Here is a 7945-nt window from a genome sequence, read left to right as displayed (position 1 = left end):
TTTGTCGATGGGACACAATTAGCACATAATTGATAGTTTTTCTTGTTTGCAGAAAGTGGTCAATGAAAGTAAAAAAAAATTAATATTTACAATAACGAAAAGTACATTTAAGAAAGAAAACCGTTAAATGATTGTTTCGTCATAGTGATTTCTATTTAAGGACGTTGCTAATACTAATACCCACGTGTTGTTCATGAACGTTCAATAACAAACCGACATTTTTTTTATTAATTGTTTTTTTATTTTTTTATTCACAAATGTTATTAGTCTTCATAACTTATCTAACACAGTGTTATATATGAATGTATATTAATCAATAGTTTGACACTTCCTTCTCCAAACATCAAAACCCAAAGTACTGTAGGACCGAGCAGTCCGGAATGCGGTTCGATAAAATTGCTCCCCTTGTTTATTTCGCTCTCCTGTCAAATCATGTAATTTCGCTACCTCCAATGGTAGACGCTACAACGATGGGTGTCGTCAAGAAAGGTACGATTAAAGGAATCAGCTAGGAATTAGACGATCACCATTGGTATAGGTGAGTTGTTTAATAATTGTTGCATTGGGATAAATGCATGTTTTGGATTAATTCATAATCAGGAATAGCTGGGAAGAAAAGAAACGTGTTGCTATTCGAACCCGGAAAGGCCGGGACGAATTTAAAAAAAAAATCTAGAGACGATCGTTCTGAGTGTGCCACCTACACATTAAAACGTGTACACAAGCACAGTATTCCCTATCTATGTAATGTGTTTTCATAATTATGTGATATAGAGCAAAAAAAGTATCAGTTTTTTATGTCTTGTTGTTAAGCATTTCCAGGGGAGATAATGTTATTTATCACGGTGTGTTTGATAGGTTTGTTACATTGTAACATTATATAATACACACTCATAAAGTGGATTAAAATAGCCTCCCACACTCAATTAACTGAATTTCAATTATTCTATTTACCGTAGTGCTATTACATAAGACTTCGGAGGTTCATATCACTTATATTCAACGTTTTTATATCAGATTTTTTTTACTATTGATGTTGAACGGTTCATAGTAAAAAAAATCCGATAAAACCGTTGAATGTAAATGATATGAACCTCAGAAGTCTTATGTATTGTCCTTTAATATAAGACCGGAGATTCATATCATTTACATTCAACATTTTTTATCGAATTTTTGTTTACTTTCAATGTTGAACGGTTCAACATTGGTACTTAAAAAAAATCCGATAAAAATTAATGGTTCAACATTGATAGTAAAAATAAATCCGATAAACATGTTGAATGTAAATGATGTGAAACTCTGAAGCCTTACATTATTGGACTTTCGATTATTAGTTCTTTATCCTAACTAAATGTTTTTTTGTGGTGTATATTACAAAAAAAAGGGAGGGGGGTAAAAACACCAAAATACCTTAACAATCCTACAATATAAAAAAGAAGATGTGGTATGCCAATGAGACAACTGTCAACAAGATACCAAAATGACACAGACATTAACAACTCTAGGTCACCGTACGGACTTCAACAAGGAGCAAAGCCCATACCGTATAGTCAGCTATAAAAGGCCACGATAAGACAATGTAAAACAATTAAAACGAGAAAACTAACATCTGTTTACAGAATGAGAAATATTTCGTATTCTAAAACTAATGTTTCTCACATGTTTGTTATACATGTTGAAAATACAGACAAATGTTTAGTACGTATACCCATCCCCTCTTTTTCAATTCATCATAAGTTCAAGATACAGCTCTGAAGAATATGCAATAACCTAACATTGATAATTTAGCTAACAATAACTTCAGTACATTTTTCTAACAAGTGAAGACCATTGAAAACATTTGATATGATTTGAAAACATGACCAATTAAGTAGGATCTTGTGCTTTCGTAGACATAAATGATAATTCAACATTTTCTATTTATATTTTTCTTTATTTCATATTCTAGTATATTTAATAACATGTTTATATTTTGTAACGCATCTGATGTATAAATCCAGTGCCAGATCCGGGAAAGAGCTCTTAGTTCCGATCCGTTTGTACGGGGAACATGTGGTTGCAATCCCCTCTTTAATTGCCTGTTCGATTTTTTGTTTGCAGTGTCGAAAAGGGAGTAAGACAGCAGTTTTATCAAGAAGTTATGTGAAAGTTCTGCTATACATCTGACAGCTAGGAATTATTCCGAAGTACACATGTCGACCAGAGACATGGAACAGAGAGGAGAGGTTTTAAAGTACCAGATGCTTATCTGAGATTCCAATTTGAACTAAAGAAAGCAATATATAAAGATATGTAGGAGAAATAATCTATATGAATAAAGTTATGCCACAAAAGGAACTTTTTTCTATATACAGTATTTGTCAGACGTATCCATAACAGAAGAGATGTAAATGCATCCTTTATATAGCCTTGCAATACTGATGGTAATAATTTATATAATTTCTGAGATGATATAGCAGTGCCATTGGTTTCCCCTTTCTCCTTTTTCAAAGAACTTGATAATCTGAACTTTTTTTTTAAATTGTAGCCCTGTTCAAGAACAGTTAAAAGAGCATATATATGCTTATTTTTCGTTATTTTTTAGAATCATCATTTTTTTTTAAATGAAACAGGTTGTACATTCTACATAAAATATTCCAGTCAACCATAAATGTTAACATCCCCAAAAGGTCTTTAGTATATTCATTTTTCAACTTACAGAATATGTCAAACTAAGGTTTAAGCATCCCAAATATTACCATGTGACTTGAGTTTTTGATTTGTCAATATCAAGCAAACTTTAGTCGGGAAAATTTGTTAGCTTAAACATACGGGATTCACTGAAGCATGACTGGAGCGAGCTCACCTAAGCTCAGTCAGCGCCCACCCCCTCCTACTGTAAAATTCTGGATCCGCCACTGAATATTGGTTTTAACAGTGCGATGGAAGTCTTCAAATGAATAAACAAAATAGTCTTTGTGCTGGTTATTTACATACGGGAACGAAAATTTAACTTCAAATTGTGAAAAAGAGTGAGGGGTAAGATTCATTAAAAAAAATATCGTCTAAATATTATGAATTCTGATCTTCTAAAACCTTATAGTGTTAAGTTTTGAAAGAAAACAAATTGATTGATGGAGGTGGACAATAAATGTTCGCGCTCAAACAAGAAAACCATACCCCCTTTGAAGTTAAAGGATTAACTTACTTCCTTGTTGATAGATTGTTTCCTAGCTTGCTTTGGTAGAGAATTGTTGCATGTTTCACGCTCGAGTAATATATATATACGCATGTGGTGTACATGAAATATGAAGACACCGGTGTACTACTATAGTACTTGACTCAGTGGCAGATCTAGAAATTTTCATAAGAGGGGGCACACTGACTGCCTAAGGGGGGGGGGCGATTTCGTCACGCTTCAATGATTCCCTATATAACCAACCAAAACTTTTTTGAAAAAGGGGGCCCTGGCCCCCTGGGCCCCCCTTAATCCGCCTCTGTGACTTGTAATAGTGAGCATGTATTAGACAAATAGAGTGAGCTACCGTATACGGTAAAAATTCATATAAGGGAACTGTGATATCCTTGAATCTGTTTCTGAGTTGTGAAGAACTAACATACAACTAACAGTGGGACGGTTATTCAAGAAAATTACTACAATAAAATTGAGTCTAATGTAAAACTGTTAAATAAGTAAAGACTCTTAATGTCTTGCAAATTTTCGACTGTAGGTAAATTATTAAGAAAAAAATAAGATATAAATAGTAAATTCAAATCGTATGAATCGTATGAATAATATTGGCGAACAAAAAAAGTATCACATTATGTCGTCGGACATTTGTAAGATGCTATAAGATAGTATAGACTAAAAATGTATCGAAAATATAGCACAAAAGAAATCATGAAATAATTCAGTGCAATCCCAATTTAAGATGCAAACACATCAAAAGAAAAACAAAATAACACCATATCTCCACATGACACTAAACAAAAAACCAACTGCAATCAGCAAATAAGACGCAAAGAGTCACAAGAAATAAAAAAAATCCATTCGCGGGCAACTACCGACTTATTATACTGTATGATCGAACACAAACATAGCCAAAATATGACACTCAAGAAATAAGACGCAAACTACATTACAAGAATTGCAAGATCAATAAATGATGTATAGAAAATAATTCCGAACGACAATTGGTTAACACAAACAAAAGGAATACAACGATATAAATCTATGTTACCCCAAAAACTCAACTTCACAATGGCCAACCAATCCGGGTTACTGTATAACTAAGGTGTAACAAAATGTGTAACAAAACTTTTTTAAATAATACAGAAATTATGACTGTCGGTGCAATTGTAATTGTTTAAGAAAAAAACATGTCAAGCATGCAAATATTATTTTAAAAAAATAGTTTTAATCACTTAAAAGTCATGTGATGTTACATATATAGGACGGGTGTGTTCGATGCGTAAATTAATTAACAAAACCCCGTCATATAACATCCAACTTTGAAGTTGCGTCCAAATGTCAAATTTAGGTGTGCCACTTTGGGAATGGTCTTAAACGATTGACAATTCATTTTTCAATTTTTGTAATTTTTTCCAGATTTTTTCTTTGTCGAGCAAAATAAAGTAGCAGTTTATAAGGAGACCCCCTAAATGACGTAACAGCTTGACTTATGGTCGTTTTAAAAACGATTGTTTGCAAGTTGCATTGTGAACAATTGTACAATATGAAAATTAAACAACGTGAATGCAAATATTTATAATGACTTTACGGAAAGTAACTTTTGTGACATTTTGACAACCGTATACAAAGTTCATTACACTTTTCTACCTTCTAAACACAAGAGGTCGAATTCTTTTGTTCTATTTAAACCGCATATCGGACTGCGAGTAAATAAACAGAATCACTTTATTCAACTATAGGTTACTGTGTGTTCGTCAATAATGAGCAAACACATTCCGCATACAACATTACATCACAAGAACAAACTATCAATATAAGTCGAGAAGGCTTCACTCATCCGATTGATACAAAGACATGTAGCAATTAAAGGTGCTGATTTCGACGTGACAGGTTATTTTTACATTCCCATAACAAAATAGACACTAAGTACAGGTCTGAGAGTACGCAACTCGTCTTTACTTACTATCCTTTCAAATGAGTGGCTTTGTTAAGTTGATAGACAGTATACAATTACATATGTGCTTCAAATAATTTTACACCCTGATGCAATTCGTTGATACTTTTCGTTTGATGTCGACAAATGTTTTCAAGGGTTAGTTTCCACGTTCTTCTATTTCGTAACTAAAGAAAGAAACAATTGAGAATTCAGAAATTTAAACATATGTAATAATGTAAAAATATGCCCAAAAGTCACATTTTGTACCTCAAAATCTTCTTTTTGGTCAATGTTAAAACCAATCATAAGCGTTCGAAAAGTAGGGGTCGAATACATGAAATAGTAATTTATTGTGACTTTTATAGTATGCTTAATTATTGGGACAAAAAAAGATACCAAATCGTACCTTCGCCGTTTCCCAAATCATACTAAATGGTTCGATCATAATAAAAACAGTAGCTTGGTTGAATATCTATCTATGTCCTTAACAATCAAAACTGATACATAAATAATATAATTGTCACGTGTTTATGAATATGCATTGTTAACTCCTTAATTCCTGGTCTTTGGCTTTATTCAGAAACTGTGTATTTGCTATAATGCCTTTCCGACTAAAAATCCAAGAGCAACTACAAAATAAAAAGATAAAAAAACCTATAATGGGTATGTAATTATATAAACGTTAACAAAACAACACCAATAATCAAAGAAAATAAATTTGAACTTTTATATGTATGTACAAAGGATAATAAAGTTTAACTTCCATATTCAATGTGTATTATGTGTGAGTCTTATATACACAAAACGCGCGTCTGGCGTACGAAATTATAATCCTGGTACCTTTGATAACTATTTACACCACTGGGTCGATGGCACTGCTGGTGGACGTTTCGTCCCCGAGGGTATCACCAGCCAAGTAGTCAACACTTCGGTGTTGACATGAATATCAATAATTTGGTCATTTTTATAAATTAACTGTTTACAAATTTTGAATTTTTCGAAAAACTAAGGATTTTCTTATCCCAGGCATAGATTACCTTAGCCGTATTTGGAACAACTTTTTGGAATTTTGGATCCTCAATGCTCTTCAACTTTTGACTTGTTTGGCTTTATAAATATTTTGATATGAGTGTCACTGATGAGTCTTTTGTAGACGAAACGGGCGTCTGGCGTACTAAATAATAATCCTGGTACCTTTGATTAAACTATTAAAATCGTAAGTGCAAAATCTGATGTCTGATTTCTTTTCTTCTCCATATTACGGTTTTTCTCAGTTTGTGTTTTTAAGAAGTTCTTTCTTTTATTGTTTTGTCAATTATTTTAATGACCAAGGATCACGACACCAAAGATTCACGGCTTATTTACCAGATGCGAATTTTTCTTCATCAAACTCATCATGTGTCCGCAATTCAAAACAGGTGGAACATACACAGACTTATATGCATAAAATCGTTTTCGAGATATATCTTGATCTGTGTTTGTTCCTTATTGTTCATTTGATTTCCTCTTATAGTTTATGCGTTTCCGTCGGTTTTATTTTGTAACCTGTATTTGTTTCCTTTTATCGACTGGGGACTATTGAACATCGGTATACACTGTTGTCATTATGTATCATCAGTGTTTAGCGAAAGAGTTTAGTTAGACTTGGAATGATTAATCATGTTCGGAAATTAACGGATGACACAATTACCATATATGGTTCCTTAAAATGTAACAATACAAGTTAGCAAAATAATACTTATGAAATCATGTCAATCGTATATGAACAACAATAAATATATTTTAAGGTCAGGTCACTTCTCTACAGGATTATTAATAATGAAATTAATTTCTCACGTCAATGCTAAAAACGTTGTGTAAGTTCAGATATTGATCAAAAAAGGAGAGTGTGAGTTTGACTTTTTGACCTACTAAGTATCAACTTAATAAAAAAATACGAAATTTGTTGTCATATTTTTTTTTATATTCTTCTAGGTATACCCAGATACAACATATTTGATGCAACAAGCTATATATGCTGATATCTTTCTCAACGGTTCTAAATCAACCTTCCATTAGAACTCAAAATATCGTGAAATAATAAGAACTTTTGTAGTCAAATTAAAAAAAAAAATTAAATTCGGAAAAAATTGTCAACGATAGAATTGTAAACGACTTACGTGATGGCAAAGTTGATCCACTCAAGAGATTATTCATGAAACCTCTGCCTCGATATGAATATGGCGTCACATGACGATGATAGTTTACTGTATTGTGTGGATGATGTATTCCGCCGTATGCTGGAAAAGCTGAATAAGCACCTCCAAATCCTGGAAAATTTCTATAAGTACCGCCAATATCCCCAAATCCATATCCGCCACGGTAGGACCGGAAGTTGTTAAAGCCAAACGGCAAAGCAGACGACAGCATTAGTGAAGCGCTCAGTAAAACAAAAGCAGTCGTAAAATTTTTCAACATTATAGCCGAATAGTAAGTGGTTTCAATTCAAGGAGATATTAAACTTTGGTGTCAAATGATATTTTGAGAGGCTTTATATATCATGGGAACGTTTATTATTCATCGGTTTGTTCCGATTCCGTTTCCGTTTTACACGAACGTCACTCTTACCACTGGTCACCACTTTTGATGTCTCAATTAACCTGAATGACACCGGGTATTACAGCATTATCTTCTAAGGACATTAATACCTTACATTAACACATGGTTACCTATTGGATTTGTCAAGGAAAATAGACCTATTAAACCTAGTAACAACCTAAGACAGGAAAAAAAACACTTTAAAAAATTGCAATAACAAAACTCATGATACAATATATATGTATGCCATCTGTTTTAAC

The 7945-nt window shown here is 32.8% G+C and overlaps 2 long non-coding RNA genes across 2 annotated transcripts; one reads left to right on the top strand and one right to left on the bottom strand.

Moving 5' to 3' along the window:
• Nucleotides 1-377: 377 nt before the first annotated feature.
• LOC143058689 (uncharacterized) lies at nucleotides 378-2337 on the top strand. The gene is made up of 2 exons (XR_012973188.1): nucleotides 378-538; nucleotides 2101-2337. It is a non-coding gene; the product is annotated as an uncharacterized LOC143058689 (long non-coding RNA).
• Nucleotides 2338-5099: 2762 nt separating this feature from the next.
• On the bottom strand, nucleotides 5100-7681 carry LOC143058688 (uncharacterized). Its single transcript, XR_012973187.1, has 2 exons — nucleotides 7268-7681; nucleotides 5100-5737 (listed from the first exon to the last, which is right to left on the bottom strand). It is a non-coding gene; the product is annotated as an uncharacterized LOC143058688 (long non-coding RNA).
• Between the last annotated feature and the right edge of the window lie 264 nt (nucleotides 7682-7945).

This window comes from Mytilus galloprovincialis, chromosome 14, assembly GCF_965363235.1.
Source record: "Mytilus galloprovincialis chromosome 14, xbMytGall1.hap1.1, whole genome shotgun sequence".
Classification (NCBI taxonomy): Eukaryota; Metazoa; Mollusca; class Bivalvia; order Mytilida; family Mytilidae; genus Mytilus; species Mytilus galloprovincialis.
This window is presented reverse-complemented; position numbering and strand designations above follow the sequence as displayed.